Source organism: Gopherus flavomarginatus, chromosome 1 (assembly GCF_025201925.1).
Source record: "Gopherus flavomarginatus isolate rGopFla2 chromosome 1, rGopFla2.mat.asm, whole genome shotgun sequence".
Taxonomy (NCBI): Eukaryota; Metazoa; Chordata; order Testudines; family Testudinidae; genus Gopherus; species Gopherus flavomarginatus.
The window spans coordinates 290739930-290760983 of NC_066617.1; positions in this window are offsets into that span (position 1 = coordinate 290739930).

A 21054-nucleotide genomic window follows, 5' to 3' on the forward strand; every position below is an offset into this window, starting at 1 on the left:
ATTCATTCCCAATTATGCTTCTGTCATTGAACCATTATGAGAATTACTACGGAGAAGTTCAACCTTAGTGTGGACAACGGATGCACAAGCTAGTTTCGAAATGGTGAAAGACTTGATTGTACATACTCCAGTACTTGCAGTATTCAGTCCTGCATTGCCCACAATTGTAACTACTGATGCTTCTGATTATGGACTTGGCGCTGTCCTCACACAACTTCATGAGGACAACACAGAGAGGACTGTTGCATTTGCTTCAAGGGCACTAAATAATGCTGAGAGAAAATATTCTACAGTCGAAAAAGAAGCACTTGCTTGTGTCTAGGCTACTGAAAAATGGAGGACTTATCTGTGGGGCCGCACGTTCAAGTTGCACACAGACCACAGCCCTTTGACGACATTGCTCACCACGAAAGGACTAGGAAGAGCAAGATACCATATTGCCAGATGGTCTGCAAGACGACTCTCTTTCAATTATGAACTGGAATATAAGCCTGGAAACAAAAATGTGGTAGCTGATTGTCTTTCTCGCCTGCCTTTGCCTTCATCAGATGGTCCACCAGAGGATGAGGATGTAGTAGTTGCGCTTATTACAAGCACTCTTACTGCAGTTACAAGAGAATAACTTCAAGCTGCTTGTTCAGCGTGTCCAATTCAACAAAAACTACTGGAATTTCTGGAAAAGAGATGGCCCAGTAACCCTAGAAACCTTGACCCAGTTTTGCTGCCTTATTTTAGAGTTTGGGATGAACTTTCTTTGCTCGATGGCTGTGTGCTATGAGGTACACACCGGCTACTTGTGCCCCAAGAATTACAGTCAAAACTCATACACCTGGCACACAATACTCATCAAGGAATGGTCAGAATCAAACGATGACTACGGGATCTGTATTGGTGGCCAGGGATGGACTCTCAAACTGAAGCACTCATAAAATCCTGTGTCACTTGCCAAATGGGTCTTGTGACATGTACCCCTCTATTACAGCCTGTTCCTCTTCCTGAATCTGCATGGGAAAAAGTGGCTACTGACATTCTAGGACCCTTTGATACTGCTCCAATTGACTGTTATTATGCCATCACTTTAATAGACTATTTCAGTAAATGGCCTGAGGTAGCATTTACATCGCAAATCTCTTCTGCTACAGTAATTAAGTTCCTCTCTTCAGTTTTTAGCAGGGAAGCTAACCTCAAAGAACTGGTTTCAGATAATGGTAGTCAATTTACTTCTCTGGAGTTTGAAACTTTTCTAGCAGAGAGGAACATTTGACAGAGAAGGTAATCCCTACATTACCCTCAAGCCAATGGGGAAATCAAATGGTTCAAAAGAAGTTTGAAAGAGAGTTTGCAAACAGCTCAACTGGAAGGGCAATTGTGGATAACCTTCACTACTGATTTCTTGCAAGCATATTGGGCTACACGACATGCCACAACGCAAAGATCACCCACAGAGTTACTGCATGGGAAACAGATGAATACTAAACTGAACATTGCTGGATTGTTAAAGGCACGACCTGAGGCCCCAACTGAGGATGATGTGAGAAAAACAGTTGAACAGAACCAAGCAAAGTATAAGGCTTTCACAGACAAGCGGCGGGGTGCTAAGGAACCAAAGTTTGAGTGTGATTCTTTTGTTAGAGTACAAAAACTTGGAATTTTACACAAAGGGGACCATAAATTCACAGCTCCTCTTAAAATCAGAGAAGAAGGGACCTTACATCTATTGACTTTCTGATGAGTGGGTATGGAATGCTTCTTATCTTGCACCTGCCTATGCACGAAGAGGAGATGATGCCAACACCCAGTCGGCATTGGATGACTTCACCGTAGTATCAACACAACAAGACATTGCACTGGAACTGGGGCTTGAGAGATGGCCTGTCAGACCCAGATGACCACCTGTCTGGACTAGAGACTAGGTTATGTAGTATTTACAGTGTTTTCAGTGTAATATTTCTGCCAATAATATAGTGTCTTGTTTCCTATTTGTTCCTGTGGTTAGAACAATGTTTATTTTAATTGGGAGAGTTTCTTAAGAGAGGAGGGAATGTGGTGTTTAGATGTTGCTTGTAATTATTAGAACTGGGAGCACTAGCTGTTGGAAGTCTGAAAGGACAGGAAACAGTACGGAGGAGGGTGGAGTTGAGGCAGAGTGAGAGTTACAGAGGGTGCAGCAGCAGCTTGGTAAAGAGGTTTCCACTTTAAAAATAAAGTCCTGTTGAAGTTTATTAGTACCTTGCCTGGTTGTTACAACAAAGGGGTTGCGACAGCCTGGTATACCCCATCACAACAAACACATATAGTCATAATGCAAAGGCGCTGAGAACCCCACCTACTGACTTACAACAACAATAACTATCCAGCAGAATATATATTAATATAAAATAAATTAACTCTGCCAGACAACATAGAATAATCACATGGTGATAACAGATTATCTCAGCACCAGCTGACAAATAATACTTGAAAAACTCCAGAAAATCCTCTCACCCCAAATCATACCAAGTAACATATCCTCATCTCCTTCTCTATCAACAAATGGTTATCTTATGAAATCCTAAAGGTTTAAACTCTTGTTCAGTAGGTTTAGGATTTTCCTGAACAGTCTTTCACCTTCCACTAATGCTGTGGTGAGTATCATTTTTTCTAGGGTCACATGGCTATTCAGTTAGGTTTAGGACCAGCTGAAGCTGTTGCCTGTTTCTTGTGAATACCTTAATCAGTCTCACCCATGAAGGGTTTCAAGATGCTGCTAAGTCCAGTGATAACAGTTTGTGTTTAATATTTTTCCTCAACCAATTTTGTCAGGAGTGTGTCTTTTGACTAAATTTTCTAGTAAGTTTTTTGCTGCATTCTGATAGTTAAATAAGTTAAATAAGTTAGAAAAAGACCTTTCATAGTATGAACAGCCACACTGAATCAGACCAGAGATCAGTCCCAGTATCCAGTCTTCTGATAGTGGCCTGTGCCAGATGCTTCAGAGGAATCCATACCTCTAATCATTTTTGTTGCCCTTCTCTGTACTCCCCTGCCTCCACTGCCAATTCTAATATATACATATTAAGGCCACATCCTTAAAGCAGGCTATTTATGACAAAGTTTCACCTCTGAGGTTGGCAGTGTTATTCTGATCTGTTGAACTATAAGCAGCTGAATTGGTGAATTCTCTGGTGACTCATAGTTCCTCAGCAATAATATGGTGTTTTTTTTGCTGTACAATTTTCTTAGAAATATCTGTTTCTCTCTCTGCCATTCCCATATCTTATGTGTGATGGGGTCTGGAAGAAACAGGTTTGAAATCATACAATATCCCAAAAGTTTGGAAATCAGAGTTAGAAAGCAATGACTCATTGGCAGTGTGTATTTCTTAGAATCCTAGAATCATAGGGTTAGAAGGGACTGCAAGAATCATTTGGTCTCCCCCCCTGCCAAGATGCAGGATTTGTTGTGTCTAAACCATGGGTCAGCAACCTCTGGCACGCGGCTCGCCAGGGTAAGCACCCTGGCGGGCCGGGCCAGTTTGTTCACCTGCCGCATCTGCAGGTTTGGCCGATCGCGGCTCCCACTGGCCGCAGTTCGCCGCTCCCGGCCAATGAGGGTGGCGGGAAGCCGTGGCCAGCACATCGCTCGAACCGTGCTGCTTTCCGCCACCTTCATTGGCTGGTAGCGGTGAACTGCAGCCAGTGGGAGCCGCAATCGGTCAAACCTGTGGATGCAGCAGGTAAAGAAACTGGCCCGGCCCACCAGGGTGCTTACCCTGGTTAGCCGCGTGCCAGAGGTTGCCGACCCTGGTCTAAACCATCCAAGACAGATGACTATCAGACTCCTTTTGAAAACCTCCAGTGAAGAAGCTTCCACAACCTCCCTAGCAGTTTGTTCCATTGTCCTACTGTTCTCAGTTAGCAAGTTTTTCCTGAGATTTAATCTAATCTGCTATGCTGTAGTTTGAACCCATTGCCTCTTGCCCTGTCCTCTGTGGCAAAAGAGAACAACTTTTCTCCATTTTTTTTCAAGTATCTGAAAGTATCATATTCCTCCCCCTTAATCTCCACTTTTCCAAACTAAACATGCTCAGTTCCTTCAGCCTTTGCTCATATGACTTGCATTCCACCCCTTTGATCACCTTTGTTGCTCGCCTCTGGATCCTTTCCAGTTTCTCTACATCCTTTCTATACATTGGTGACCAAAATTTGGACATGGTACTCCAGCTGAGGCCTGACCAGTGCCAAGTAGAGAAATACTATCACTTCCCGTGACTTGCATGCTATGCCTCTGTTAATGCAACCTAAAATTGCATTTGCCTTTTTTTGCAACAACATCTCATGCTGACTCATGTTGAGGCTGTGATCCACCAGAACTCTCAGATCCTTCTCAACAATGCTGCTGCCAAACTAGTTTTCCACATTCTGTATTTATGATTTGGTTTTTCTTCCTTAAGTGTAGCACCTCACATTTATTTTTGTTGAATTTCATTTTGTTTTTTATAGCACAGTTCTCCAATTTATCGAGATCCCTCTGAATTGTAGCTCAATCCTACAACCTACGGGCAACCTCCCCACCAGCCCTGTGTCATCTGCAAACTTGATCAGTATGCTGTCTATACTTACATTCAGGTCATTAATTAAGATGTTATACAACACTGGACCCAGAACAGATCCCTGTGAAACCCCACTTCAGATCTTCATCCAATCCAACATCATTCCATTAATAGTTACTCTTTGTTAGCGGTTGTTTAACCAATTATGTAACCACTTAATGGTAGTTCCTCCAAGCCTACATTTCTGCAGCTTATTTATCAGAATGGCCTGTGGGACTTTGTCAAAAGCCTTGCTGAAGTCCAGTATATGTCTATTGTATTTCTCTTATCCACCAAATTAGTTACCTTATGAAAAAAGGACATCAAGCTGGTTTGCAAATTGAATGCTTTATACGTTGCTCTAGTAGCTTTCCAGGTATCTAAGTCAAGCTGACCAGTCTATAGTTCCCAAGCTCCTCCTTTTTCCTCTTCTTAAAGATGGGCAGTGTATTACAGTCTTATGTGACTTCTCTTGTCATCCATGAGTTTGTAAATATTATTGCCAGTGGCTCTGAGATTTCTTCAGCTAATTCTTCAGCACCCTGGGGTGAATAGCATCTGGCCCCACTGATTTGAATTCATTCAAATTGGTCAGATAATCTCTGACATGTTCTTTACTTATCCTGATCTGCATCCCTTCCCCTTTATTGTCTATAGCAACTACTCTAGTCATCCGGTCACATGTTTTTTTTTTTTTTTTTTTTGCAAGAAGACTAAAGCAAAGTAGGCATTTGTCATAAACAGATAGCTAAGGGTTAATGTCTCTTACACCTGGAAAGAAGTAACCTGAAACACCTGACCAGAGGACCAATCAGGAAACAAGACTTTTTAAATCTGGGTGGAGGGAAGTTTGTGTGTGGGTCCTTTGTTCTTGGTCTTGTGTCTGTCTCTCCCTCGGCTATGGGAAGATTTCTGTTTCCTGCCTTTCTAATCTCCTGTTTCCCAGTTGTAAGTACCAAAAAGATAGGTTTGTTTTTTTGTATTTACCTGTGTGTAGTTGCTGGAGTGCTTTGAATTGTATTCTTTTTGAATAAGGCTGTTTATTCATATTTCTTTTAAGCAATTGACCCTGTATTTGTCACCTTAATACAGAGAGACCATTTTTATGTATTTTTCTTTCTTTTTATATAAAGCTTTCTTTTTAAGACCTGTTGGAGTTTTTCTTTAGTGGGGAACTCCAGGGAATTGAGTCTGTGCTCACCAGGGAATTGGTGGGAGGAAGAAGTCAGAGGGAGATCTGTGTGTGTTAGATTTACTAGACTGACTTTGCATACCCTCTGGGTGAAGAGGGAAGTACTTCTGTTTCCAGGACTGGAAATAGAGAGGGTGGAATCCCTCTGTTTAGATTCACGGAGGTTGCTTCTGTGTATCTCTCCAGGAGCACCTGGAGGGGGGAAGGGAAAAGGTTTATTTTCCTTTGTTGTGAGACTCAAGGGATTTGGGTCTTGGGGTCCCCAGGGAAGGTTTTTTGGGGGGACCAGAGTGCCCCAAAACACTCTAATTTTTTGGGTGGTGGCAGCTTTACCAGGTCCAAGCTGGTAACTAAGCTTGGAGGTTTTCATGCTAACCCCCATATTTTGGACGCTAAGGTCCAAATCTGGGACTAGGTTATGACAGCATTGAGGCAGCTCTGCCTTCCTATCCTCTTCTGTTACCAATTCACCTTCCCCACTGAGCAGTGGACCAACACCGTCCTTTGATCTTTCTTTTTGCCTGACATATTTGAAGAACTCTTTCTTGTTGTCTAACATTTCTTGCCAGCTGTAACTCATTCTTTGTCTTGGCTCTCTTGATTTTGTCCCTACATACCCATGCTATTCCCATGTATACTTCCTTGGTGACACTCTCCTCCTTCCATTTCCTGTATGTATCCCTTTTGCTTTCTAGATAGATAAGAAGAGTCACAAAAGGCCAATGTGGCTGCACAAGAAGCTTTTTAGCTATCTTCTGCATCGGAAATGCTTGATGTTGAACTTCTAGTATTGCATCTTTTAAGAACTTCCAGCCCCCTTCCACTCCTATTCTTCCTGATTGGTCTTTCCAGGAGACCTTGCCTACTATTTCTCTGAGTCAGTTGAAATCCTCCTTTTTGAAGTCCAGTGTCCTCCTTTTGCTGTTCTCATGTCCTCCTTTCCAAAGGATCTTGAATTCTATCAGGTCATGATCACTTCCTCCCAAGTTCCTGACCACCTTCACATATGCAACTAATTCATCCCAACTACCTCGTGTGTGTTTCTTCTGGAATGTCAAATAAAAAAAGAGATGCCTTGAAACTGTGATGACCTTTTGTGGATCTAGTGAAAAACAGAATTTTGACAAATCCAGAAATATATTTCAATAACCATCAGATATTTATGTCTTTTCTCCATACCAGTTTCTAAGAAAAGTATACACAGCCATTCCCACCCACTCTCTCAAGATACCCAGTTCTTTTAATCAAAACAACAATTCTTTAAAACAACAATTCTTTAAATTTAACTCAAAATTTTAAAATTAAATCTGTATCTTATTTTGTGAATCATATCATAAAAATGTAGTGCTAGAAGGAACCTCAAGAATTTATTTAGTCCATCCCCTTGCAATGAGGCAGGATTAAGTGTACCTAAATCAACCCTGACAGATGTTTGTCTACTTGTTCTTTAAAACCTCCCATGATTGTGATTCCACAACCTCCCTTGATAATCTGTTCCATTATTTAACTGTCCTTATAGTTAGAAAGTTTTCCCTAATATCTAACCTAAATTTCCCTTGCAGCAGATTAAGCTGATTACTTTTTGTGCCACCCTTGTTGGACAGGGAGAACAACTGATCACCATTCTCTTTATAATAGCCCTTTACGTATTTGAAGACTGTTGTCAGGGCTTATCTCAGTGCTCTTTTTTCAAGGCTAAGCATACCCACTTTTAAAAACTTTTCCTCATAATATTTTTACTAATGCAAAAATGTCTTGCTTTAAAATTATACTTATTTAGGGATCTTTATTATATATAGACTTTGTATGTGAAAGGTGATATAGAAACTGATATATAATCACTAATAATAAAATGCTCTGAAACTTCATGTTTATTGAGATGACACTGTATCCCTGACTAAAACATTGTGTCTTATGCTCAGACCAGTGCCAGCCTACCTGTACATGCTGAGTGAAAAAGCTTTTGAGAGTCTCCACTACTGTATGTCTCCAGTGAATACCGCACCTTATATTATACTTTGTAACATGACTATCAACTATTTTCTTTGGACTGATCATGCATGAAAGACTGAAATCTTTTACATCAGCAAGTATGTTCTCTTCAGAATTTTCATGTTGTGGCACTGCCTCTTTCTCAAGCATAAATGTGAACTTCCTGTCTCCCTCATAAACAGACTCACTTGAATGAAGAGGAGGAAGGGAGAAAAAAAATGCCTTGTGATTTCCTATTTTGGAGTGGGGAGGGGTTATGCTGCTTTTTTCCTCTTGTGCAACCAGCCAATGCCCTATTAGAGACTGCAGTTCCCTCTCCATCTTTAGTGCTGATTTCTGTAGCTAGTTTTTGTTTTGTTTATGATACATTCTGACAAGGTCAGCATATTAAATTACTAAGCTTCTTGTTAACAGTATGTAGCAAAACAAGGAAAAAAGAGGGCAGTTACTTCCCTAGTAAATACAGAGGCTCAGGGTTGTCTGGAGATCTGTTATTTGAGTAATCCAGGGAACAAAGGCTAGGGGCACTAATCTAATTTCTGCAATGATACTGGTAAATCATTTTAAAGTCTTCAAGTATAGTTGTTTTTGCTCAGGAACATATATATGAAAGAATGTAACCCAGTTTTGTTTTGCTGCTATATATAATTGTTTGCAGTTCAGCTGCAGAACATTTTATATCCAAAGAGAACACAGAATCTAAAAACACTGTAACCATTATTGCTCCATGTAATCCTGATGCAAATGACAGAACAAAGAATGTACTGTGTATTTTAACTTATTTCCGCTTTTTGTTTCCTTTATCATTTGCCTATGAAAATATATTACAGATCTCCACTTTCAGACAGCTTCTCTAACTATGGCCATAATAGGAAGAAAGACCAATACTTTAATTTTATTTTTATTTTCTTGTAGAACTTTTTCAAACAGTGTTACACAGATAGTTTCTAAACTGCATCAAATCTGACCTGACAAAGTATTTACAAAACTGCACAAACTATTTTGTTCCATTTGAACAGAGCAAGCAGAATGAAAAGCCAGTGTTTGGCACCTCCCGGGTCTTCAACAAAGGCTCAAATACTGGCTTTTTGTTCTCTATTGCTGTTCTATAGCAACAGAATAAAATATCAATCATGCATTTATATAAATATAACTTGATTGAGCTCTTTTAACATTTCAGCTTTGCTGAATGGTGGCCTGAGTTTTCATTTTCCTCTATAGCTTAAATTATGTAACTTTTCATGGGCCCCTCACTTAAGAATCTTTGAAGGATTTTGAGCTTTCTGAAGATCTTATTTTTTAATATTGTGAAAAAACCCACAGGTATTTCTGAAGACTCCATAGACAATAGTTGCTTGTGTGCTGGCAGGCCATATGGGGCCCTATTTAGACTGGGGAAAATCATGGTTTAAAACTCTTGTGTTAGCTAATCGCATTTGAAATATCACTTAAGTCCTGGTGTAGCTGCAGTTTAATACCTTGAAACCCATATTTGCTGGTCAGGTTTGAACCTAGTAGGGAGCCAAGTGTCAATGCTGACTAGCTAAACCAGGTTTAAACATGTTAAATTGATCTCAACGCTGAGTCCTCAGTGGTCAGTTGGTGCCACTTAATAGCAGACCTGATATTAACAGTTTATGGTTAATAGCAACATTTTGCTGTGAACCAATCCTGTCCCATTGACTTTAATGTTAATGGAATTTGGAAACTGGCAACAGAAATGCTGATTATTGACAGTGTTTTGATGTGCCTTCTTTGGCTGCAGCCCTGCAGCCTGGCCTGCGACTGGGAGGGGAGGTTGCAGGCCAGGCAACAGCGGGGAGGAAGGCTGCAGCCTGGATGCCAGGGCTTCCCACTGGGATCTGGATGCAGGGGGCCAGTTGGACTTCACAGTACCTCTCTATGATCTCCAGGTTGTTCACTGTCTTGGCACTGGAGGCTAGGCTTGGCACATCCCAGTGCTCCATTCCTTGACTACAGCCCTGCAAACCTGCCAGAGGCTCTGCAGCCAGGAAGGAGGAACTGAGATGTGCTGAGTACCACCTACAGGCAGGTTTGCTGGCCCGAAATCATGGAAGGAAATGCTGGGCCATGGCAAGCACCAGCTGCTGGCATGTCTAGCACCAGCCACAGGCAGGTTTGCCGGGCTGTAGCCAGGGAAGGAAGTGCTGTGAGCTGGCTTCCCTGGCTGAAGCATTATAAATCTCCCTGCTCGTACCCTGCCTGTGGCCTCCCCCTCAACCTCTTCTCCCAGCCACAGGCAGGTTTGCAGAATTGTAGGGAGAGATATCGTGCATGTCCCAGCACTTCCTTCCCTGGCTGCAGCCTGGAAACTTGCGTTCTGCTTATTGGGAACCTGCGGATAATAAACAACTTCTGGCACTTGTGGGTGCTGAGTACTTTTGAAAATCTGGACCTTAAGTGTAAACAGCATGAGTACCCTTGTATTATAGGTTAGTTATTGGCTTTGTAGCTCTGAAGAAAGTGGATATTTTCTAGAGCCTTCCTCCCCCATCATGGATAGTTCAAAAAGACACCCTCACAAAAATCTGTTTTGTTTTGGAAAACAGACCACATATTCTTTCAAGCTTGTTTATCCCTTTTAGTTAAGTGGCTCCACTGTATCCATGACACAAATGCCTGAAAAAGGAAAACATCTTAAAGTTACATTTGAAGCCGATCAAACTCTTAAATGTGACTAGCAAGTTTATCCCTTAAGACTATGTTTTACTGTGCTGCTATTCACTATGTCATATAAAATAGAACATACTGGAGGCAAAGTGTAGAAAAACGAGAAGTCAGATTTAAGTGCAAATCTCTAAATATCTTCATTAAAGCTCACACTTAAGCTGTAGCAGAATCACAAGCTACAATGTAACCTGAGAGTGTAAAAATTAGATTGGTGTTTGTTGCAGATTTTTGTGCACACAGCTTCATGCTTAGGCCTAACTTGCCTGCATCTGATTTTCATGAAAAACTTCTCACTTTAGTTCCAAATTCTCTTCTATTTTCTGTCGCTAACAGCAGCAATTCAGAAAAGGAATCAAATACCATCTCTTTACTTACTTTAAAAATTCCTAATAAAGCAAACTACATTTTGTTCAAAATTAAATTCAGTGGTGCTTGAGTTGAGATCTTTCCTTATATTTTTGGCCTCATCCAAGCTTTCCCCTTCCAGATGAAAAGTACATATAGTACTATGTATACAAGGAAGCACAAAATAAATATGAAATAGAGCTTAGCTCTTTGTTCAAAATCATCCCCAGTGAGACATTGGAATCTGGAAAACTCCCAGCAGAGATGACCGACTGAAACAGATTTATATATTTTTATCGAGATGGATAACACTTTCTGCTTGGCTAGGAAGCCAGAACAATTGTACATAGTCCAGCTGCCCTTTCTAAATGCTAGCATTATATCTCTGTTTGTGACAGGATGCAATTCTATTCTTTCTTCTAATCTGGTTTACATGTATCTTTTACTTCGGTAATATTTCTGTGCCACCCAGGGCAGCAATAGTAATTTAGTGCGGTTTTAATTTGCCTTCACAGATAATGGCCATGATGACAAGGATTCGTGGTGCTTATTGTGACCCAGCCCCACTCTCCGGCCATTCTTGATACACTTTCATTGCAATGGGTGGGGTACATACGGTCCGATTTAGGGCTAGTTAAGTTACCACCTCAAGGAGCAGAGCAAAGGAGACTTAAGAGGGGCTAAGGATCTGGCCCTCATTCTTTATAATTATTATCTAATATCCTTTATTACGTAAGAAAACACTGGAGTTTTCCTTTTGAGTCTAGAATAATAATTTCTTCCAAGTAACTCAAATTACTGCAGATGATTCAAAGTCAATTACTTAAATCAAAGACAAAGTCGCCAATGTTTTAAGGTGACAAAAGTCAAATTTTCAGTACATTTTGCAATTGCAAAAAAATTGAAAAGATAGGCTTTTACTCAAGATTGTGGAGATTCTTATGCATAAGGGACTAAAGTCGGAGGCAAATTAAATGATCAAGTAAGTTACACAATGTAGAGTCACTTCAAGTTGGTATAATTTACACATTGAAAGGACAGAAAGGAGGGGTAAAACAGTTAATGGTGATGGTACATTACAGAGATACAGAACCTGATTCTGTCAGCTGCACTTGCATCTCGCTTTGTGAGTAATCATGATGCAGTCCACATGTATAAGACTGGAAAAATTAGGTACATTATAATAGTAGCTAGAAAAGCAACAACCAGGGTAGTGTCAGATGGTGTAAGGTAAAGAAATACGATGGGTGACCTTATGAAAACCTAGATAGATAGACAACAGCGCCCCTACATTATCTTACACCTTTTTACTCTCTTGCTTTCTTTTCTTGCTCAAGCCTTGTACTTTTACCCATTAGGGATGTAAGTTACACCATCACTTTTTATGTTTACTTCGGATGTGAATTTGATCCCAAGTTTTGTATTTGCCTATATCAGTATACAAATTAGTTAAAGTTTTCTGATGAAAACCTTGAACTATCTGACGGTGGCTTTGCCGGTCTTTTTAAATCATCAGCCCTTGACCAATGCAAATTACCCCATACCTCTGAAAAATTGTGTACATTTATTGGACTGTGGATGTGGAGGAGAAAGAAGTTGGATGTGTGCTGCTGCTGACCTTTTGGTTCTTTTCTTCTCTTTACTTGCAGGTGTTGTTGATTCAGGAAAAGGAGCTTTTCTAATGGCTTTGCCAAAACTCAGAATGAAATATTGTTCATTTTTCACCCTGCTTTTCCAGTTTACCAAATGATTCCCTAGGGCATAGCTATATAATAATATTTGCCCATAAAACTCACAGCACTTTACATTATGGCATTATACCCATTTTACAGATGGGGAAATTGAGAAATTGAGGTCTTAAACACTTGGTCAGTGGCCTCTAAGGTACCAATATATGTTCCACACCAAAAAATTAGTAAGCTTAGATTGTTGGGGCCAGATCTTTGGCTATGTCTGAAAAACATGCAATGCAGGTCAAGGTAAGGAATGGAACAATGACATAAGTCTAACCTTTACAATTCACTGACCTTAGACCTGTTATGTGCCAGCACTGTCCCTAGGTGTCAGTTGCTGCTCTTTTTCCAACAATTCCAGAATGGTAGCCAGAGATCTGTGGAGTATAGGGAAGTCCTGGCGATGCCCATTTTGTTCTGACCACATCCCTACACTAACAGGAGAGTGAGGGATGGTGTAGGAGACCTCCACTGCTTGTACACCAACAGAGCATCCCCCTACATTAGGCAGTACCACATTAGAGTATCTGGGCCATGCTGCTACATTGTGCATCCCACCAACACAAACTATAAAAACCAAAGAAATAAGTAGTTAAGTCACTGGACACTCCAGCAGGTTTAAATAGGAATAACTCCATTGATTTCATCACTAGCTGAGAATCTGTTTCTCATACTCCCTCCCTCCCCCGGCCCATTGACACTGCACTCATCAATTCTCCTTCTCGAGGTCAGCTATTTTTTCTTCCACCACCCATAGCCTTCATATTTCCACCTTCATTCTGAGGAACTAATGGGCACCCTTGAACAACAACCATGCCTATTTGTTTTGGTGACTAACATAGGGTTGCTGTTGCTTTCAGAAGTTACATTGTATTTAGTTCTGTACATGGTCTTGTACTGATGTGTGTAAGTAAATGAAGTATGGTGACCACTGCTCAGAATGCTCCCCCTATATTCCTGATTTCTAATTATGCCCCCCCTTTCTTTCCTGAGCTCAATTTCTGGGTCAAACACAGACTTCCTATGTGAACTTGGATAAGTCATTTTATTTAAACCATATCTCAAGTTCTCATCTGTAAAATCGGAAGGATTCTTCTGTAACTCACAGTAGTGTTAGGATAAAATCCCAGTTGTGTGGCATTCTGAGGTGATACGGGCAACTCAGACTCAGCATTACAATGCCTATCGTTGAGGTGCCCTGCCATCTAGTGGAATCCATCACCCTGAGTTAGGCACCCAGGCTCCCTAGACAATCCATGGGGAGAGTTAGGCCCCTAAAAATGGGATTCACAAAAGACAGCAAGCTGAGTGGGGAGCTGTCTAAGCTAGCCAAGAGGAAATGCTGAAGAGAGGGGTGGGACCTAAGCCTTGCCCCTCAAAGGGAATCAGGCACCTAATGGGAAGCATCTCGCTCTATTTGGGATTCATACTTGTGAATCCTCTACCAGACTTAGGTGCCTAACCTAGGTCAGTCCTTTTTTGCACAAAACCAAGGAAAAGGAAGTACCCTGCTTCTACCCAATAGCTCAGTGGTTAGAATTCCCTCCTTTTCCTGATGTGCCCTAATGACAAGGCCCTAATGACAGGGAAATAGCATATCCTGGGGTGGTTTGCTCTCAATCTCTCCTGTTGAAGCTGTTCCACTTTGTATTAAAATAGTCATGGGAGTAGGAACTTGAATCCAGGCCTCTCCTCAGTGCCCTAACCACCAGGCTATAGAGCATAGGCGGAGGGTGAACCCTGGGCTCGGGGAGAGTGGCCTGCCTCACGCCTTCTGTGAGGCCCTGCCCCTCCTGTGCCCTTCTCCTGCCAGAGCCCCTCACCTCCACCCCCAGCCCCTGAACACTGGGTGAGCAGTGCAAGCACCGGCTCCAGTTGCCTGGAGTCCCTGGCCGCAGGCTGGCCCCAGCCCCAGCCCCAGCCTAGGGCTCCTGCCATGGGGGAAGAGCCGCAGAGTGCCAGTGGGAAGCAGGTGGAGATTTGTGGGTGGAGTGTGGGCAGGACCACACAGGGCTGTTTGGGGAGCCTCAGCATCCCCTGGCCTTTGATACCTGCCACCCATGCCATAGAGTAATTCTTGCTTTCTCTGGCTCAATGACAATTTAAGTGGTTATACAAAATGGAACAAATTCAACATGAGACACTGAGAAGCACTCACACCACATTGCCCTTTATCTCAGTGACTAAGTCACTTTGCTGGGATATGGGAGATCTGGGTTCAAATCCCACTCCAAATCAGGCAAAGGAGGGATTTGAACCTAGGCTTCCCAAATCATGGGTATGTGCACCAACTGCTGGGCTATGGGATAAAATGGTAGGCTACCACTCTCATTTCCTATGGAGTCGGGTTCAGGAAGTGGCCTGTGAAATTGTCTACTGGATCAGGTCCAGCAAATGAGAAAGGCAGGGGAACACCTAGCTTGTGAATTCTGTTGAGGCTTAATTGTGAGCTGGGAGGTGGCTTTGTGCATGCCCACCAACAGGGGTAGGCCTCAGCTGGGTGGGATTTTGAGAATCTATATTTTGGATTCAGGCACCTAAATCCCATCTTGGGTCTAGCTCTAGGAGCTTGTATCTCTGTTAGTAGACAGCTGCTCCCTGTAACATTGGGAAAGGGAAATAGATGACAGATCTGAAGAGTAAGTTGATTTTTCTTGGCAGACGTTAGTTCAGTTATTATTATTAAGAGGAATAGCCTCCTTTTGTATTTAATTTAAAAAGTAGTCTGTGTCTGAGATGTTATTAGAAAGGGTGCATGTGGTTCTGAACATTGTTTTCCTAAACAACCACCTCAAACACCAAAGTGTGAGCCTGTCAGGGCAAAAGGGAATATTTAAAAATGTGTCCGCTACAAAAATTAATACATATTATTCTTAAGAAAATGTGGAAAACTCAATCATTCTCTCAGGTTATTCTGCCAGATTTGGAGATTTGGAGATTAAATTCAAGAGGGACATTATTTCTATTTTAAATTCAAGTTTCCCTGCAACCTGAACTGTGGCATTGCTATGTTGCCTATGTAGTTCAATGTGAATATAAATTCTGGTCATTTTCATCATTCCTCCACTCAATTTTTCTGTTGTTTACTATGTTAAATAACTTGTAACATATATTATCATTTGCTGTTTCACTTTCCACTTAGAATAGAGAGATAATGATGGATATTTCAGACACTTGTAGACACAAACCACTTCTGAAATTAATGGGCACACATAATGGAAAGAAGAGAACTATCACTGTGTTTGTGCAGTTAAACATGAAAAATAAGTAATCCAAATACCCTCTGAATGTGCAACCTGTGACCTAAGCAAATCGCTTAGATACACAAACCAACGTTGATTATATTTGAACAAATTGTAGATTCAAAGACTTGCTGCTCCCCTTTACCCAGCCCCCCCAACACCTTGTCTTCCCCAGCAAAAATACTCTTAAGCTCAAAGTTGACTGTTTTACCAACTGTGCGCTGGTTAATAACCAGAATTCCTTTTTAATTAAGCTAAACTATCTCTCTGTTAAAGCAACTATTTACAGAGCTGCTCCAGCAGCAGCTTAGCTTTCCTAGCCATATGCACACAGACTGACTTCCTGATGCCTCCTCCAGACTCTACCCCCCTGCAATCAGTGCTCTTCCCTCTCAAGTGCCAGGCCAGTTCCTATACTGGCCACTTCTAGAAAGAGCTGCAAGATGTACCTTTTAACCCAGGCCTTTCCAATGAATTAAATTATTAATTCCAAGGCTCCTAGCTGAATGGTCCAATCAAAAGCTATGCTGGCATGCAGGCATGCTGTTTTACTTCCCTTTTTTGGATCCCGGATCCAACTCATGATTTCATCACAAGTAATGTGATGTTGATCTTGGCTGGAGCCAATCTCACCATGACAGAAAAGCACGAGCTGTTAGTAAATGGGAGAATGCCTTTGATTAGCTGCCTTCCTCACTTACTCTGGTGAAGAGGAGCAAATCAGAGGCAGGTCTCTCACAACTCCAGTGGGGCTGGGCAGAAAGCCCCTCCCTCCTTCCCCTTCCTTTCTTCCCCCTTTTCAATCCTCCCTGCTACTCTGAACAAACCTGATAGGCTGGGGGGGAGTGCCACTCAGAAAGGACATACAATGAACTCTGACCCTCTGGGAGGGTTTGAGTGAATGAATACACCAGGCAGAGTAGGACAGTACACCCACTGCCCTGGAAAGATTCTGTGAAGGAACAAAGAAACAGCAAGGCAGCAAGCAGCAGCTTGAGTTGGGGCAGTGAAAGAAGCAGAACTGGGAACTGCTTGGAGAGCCAGCTGCTCGCAAAAAGAGGATCTTATAAATCAAGGGTCGGTAACCTCTGGCACGTGGCTTGCTGGGAGCGGCAGGAAGCGGTGCGGGTGAGGGATGTGCTGGCTGCACCTTCCTGCCACCCCCATTGACCTGAGACAGTGAACTGTGGCCAGTGGGAACCGCGACTGGCCGAATCTGCCGATGCAGAGGTAAACAAACTGGCCCAGCCTGCCAGGGTGCTTACCCTGGCGAGTCACATGCCAGAGGTTGCTGACCCCTGTTATAAATGCACAACCTAGAGCAGACAGGAGAACTGAGACCATACTAGGGTTACCACCTGGCCGGTATTTGACTGGCCTGGACTTTTTTGGCCAGAAAAATAATTGAATCTGCCATTTTTTTGCATGGGTATAGAGATTTGCATTAGTATCACAATACATTGGAATACCCACTGTTAAAACTTTGTGTCTAGCTAAAGATTCTGCAGTGTTCTCACTTCCACAATCTAAGCGATAACAGATCAAAACTGTTGAAAATACAGCAGCTGTCTGCCCACCAACACATAAACACACTGTGCATGTGTGTGAGAGAGGGTACTCTCTAGAACAGGGGTGGGGAAACCTATGGCCCTTGCTCATTTTCATCTGGCCTGTGGGCCACATCTCACCCACTGGAGGAGGGAGGGGCAGAGTCTCGGTGCTCCCTTGTAGGGCTGGAGCCACGAGCACTGGCTTGCCCCACTGCAGGGAGGAAGCCCCGAGCCTCTGGGCCCCCCGGGGCAGGTGAGTTGAATGTGTATGTCCCACCTTTGATTTTTTTAGTAAATCAGTGGCCTCTGATACAAAAAAGGTTCTCCACCCCTGCTCTAGATACTGTAAATGGCTGAAGAGGGGGAGGGTGGCTTGCAGATTTGCCTTGTGGTTGGGGTTGTAGCAGTGTGCATGTGGGGTGCTGTTTTTTTTGCATTTCAAATGTGGTAACCCTAAATAGGGACCCACCATTCTGAGCTCACGTCAAACACCAGCATCAGCATGCACAGACAGGTTGGACTGATCCAAAGTGGGAGAATTGCATAGGGGTGGGGCAGAGAGTCTGTGTCGACTAGCTGGGTCGGGGTAGGGGGAGGGCTGTGTGCTGTATCAGGGGTAAGGGAGTCACCCGTGTCAATAACCTAGTCCCAGATTTGGACCTTAGCGTCCAAAATATGGGGGTTAGCATGAAAACCTCCAAGCTTAGTTATCAGCTTGGACCTGGTAAGCTGCCACCACCCAAAAAATTAGAGTGTTTTGGGGCACTCTGGTCCCCCCAAAAACCTTCCCTGGGGACCCCCAGACCCAAATCCCTTGAGTCGCACAACAAAGGGAAATAAACCTTTTCCCTTCCCCCCTCCAGGTGCTCCTGGAGAGATACACAGAAGCAACCTCCGTGAATCTAAGCAGAGGGAGTCCACCCTCTCTAATTCCAGTTCTGGAAACAAAAGCACTTCCCTCTTCACCCAGAGGGAATGCAAAGTCAGGCTAGTAAATCTAACACACACAGATCTCCCCCTGACTTCTTCCTCCCACCAATTCCCTGGTGAGCTGCAGACTCAATTCCCTGGAGTTCCTCACTAAAGAAAAACTCCAACAGGTCTTAAAAGAAAGCTTTATATAAAAAAGAAAGAAAAATACATAAAAATGGTCTCTCTGTATTAAGGTGACAAATATAGGGTCAATTGCTTAAAAGAATATTGAATAAACAGCCTTATTCAAAAAGAATACAATTTAAAGCACTCCAGCAACTATAGACATGTAAATACAAAACAACAAACCAACTTTGTCCTCACAACTTGGAAACAGAAGATTAGAAAGCAGGAAATAGAAAAATCCTTCTCATAGCTGAGAGAGAGTCAGGCAGAAGACCAAGAACAACGGACTCACACACAAACTTCCCTCCACCCAGAGTTGAAAAAATCCTGTTTCCTGATTGGTCCTCTGGTCAGGTGCTTCAGGTTACTTTTTTTTTTCAGGTGAAAGAGACATTAAACCTTAGCTATCTGTTTATGACACCCGTGTAATCCCTGCTAGAGATCCTGACCTTGGTCTACTCCTAGGATGACCAGGCAGCAAATGTGAAAAATTGGGATGTGGGTGGGGGATAATAGGAGCCTATATAAGAAAAAGACCCAAAAATTGAGACTGTCGCTATAAAATCGGGACATCTGGTCACCCTATCTACTCCTAGCTTTATGTGGGTTAGATAAAAGTGTTCTCTTGTTAACTGTAGTGCTTGTTCCAGGGGTTTAATTCTGACCCCCTGTAGGAGGGAGGGGATGGTGTTTGTGCAGAGCTGCATGGCTGGGGCCTGGGATCCCATTTCTCAACTCAGCAACCCCCACCCCCCAGTACTGATGGTAATTGGTTTATGCCTTGTTTTATGTATGGTGAGGATTCTGATTGGGCAGATCGCCCTTTGAAGATGTGGAAGGTACCTCTTTGGGTTATCTCACTGAGTTCTGGAGGTTAACTTTACACTGGAAACCAATCCATTTAATCTATTTTAAATTTGCTGCATTTAATTTGAGTGCACTCTTCTTCTTGAGTTATGTGAAAGAGTAAAACAGGAGAAAGAAAGTTGATTTCTTTATATCAGGCATTGATTTATATACAACTATTGTATCTCCTCTTGCTTTTCTCCTTTTAAAATGTAATACTCTTAATCTTTTAACTCTCTCCTCATTTAGAAGTCCCCATCCTGCACTGCTACACCTATAACCAATGATTCTAATAATTTTCCATTTCCCTTTTCTATTTCAGTCTTTTTTTAAACGAGGCGACTAAGCTGACTGAAATATTCAAAGGGTACTATATTTTGAATATATCCTAGCCATGTATTTGCTTATTAAATTTTTGGCTGAAGTTGCAAGGCATTATGATCAGTTTGATAGCATTTCTCTGTTTATGGGTAGTGTGATAATTCTGAATGCTTCAAAAAGTGGAAACATGGACGAATTGCTAAGAGTATAAAAGAATAACAAGCCTATAGAGACAAAATCAGAAAGGTTCAGGCACAAAATGAGTTACATCAAGCAAGGGACATAAAACGCAACAAGAAGAAGTTCTTTCAATATGTTAGGAGGAAGAGAAAGAAAAAGGAAGTGTAGATTCTCTATTTAGTGGGGAAGAAGAACTATTAATAATAAGGCTGAGATGTTTAATGTGCTATTTTGCTTCAGATTTCACTAAAAGGGTTAATGGTGACCAGATACTCAAACACAATTAATATTAACAAGAGGAAAGACATGCAAGCTATAGTAAGGAAAGAACAGGTTAAAGAATATTTAGATTAGTTAAATATATTCATATTGACAAGGCCTGATGAAATTCATCCTACGGTAATTAAGGAACTATCTGAAACAATCTCAGCACCATTAGCAATTATCTTTGAGACCTGATGGAAGATGGGTAGGGTCCCAGAGGGTTAGAGAAAGGCAAACATAGTACCTTTCTTTAAAAAGGGGAACAAAGAGGACCTGGGGAATTATAGACCAGTCAGCCTAACTAGGATGCCTAGAAAGATACTGAAACAAATTACTAAACAATTGTTAGTAAGCACCTAGAAAATTAAAGGGTTATACAGAATAGCCAAAATGGATTTGTCAAGAACAAATCATACCAAACCAATCTAATTTCCTTCTTTAACATGGTTACTGACCTAGTGGATAGGGGAGAAGCAGTAGATAATATATCTTGTGTTTAGTGAAGCTTTTGATCCAGTTCCACATGACACTCTCATAGGCAAACTAGGGAAATGTGTTCTAGATGTAATTACTATAAGGTGGTGCCCAACTGATTAAAAGACTGTACTGAAAGAGCAGTGATCAACGGTGCCTGTCTCATAGAACTGGAAGGGACCTTGAAAGGTCATGGAGTCCATTCCCCTGCCTTCACTAACAGGACCAAGTGCTGCCCCTGACAGTTTTTTGTTTTGTTTTTTGCCCCAGATCCTTAAATGGCCCCCTCAAGGATTGAGCTCACAACTGTGGGTTTAAGCAAGCCAGTACTCAAACCACTGAGCTATCCCTTCCCATTCATTATCAAATAGGGAGAATGGGTCTAGTGGGGTCCCACAATGGGCAGTCCTGGGTCCAGTTCTATTCAATATTTTTGTTAATGACTTGGATAATGGAATAGAGAGTATATTTATAAAATTTGTGGATGACACTGAGCTGGGAAGGGTTGCAAGAACTTTGGAGGACAGGATTAGAATTCAAAATGAGCTTGAAAAAA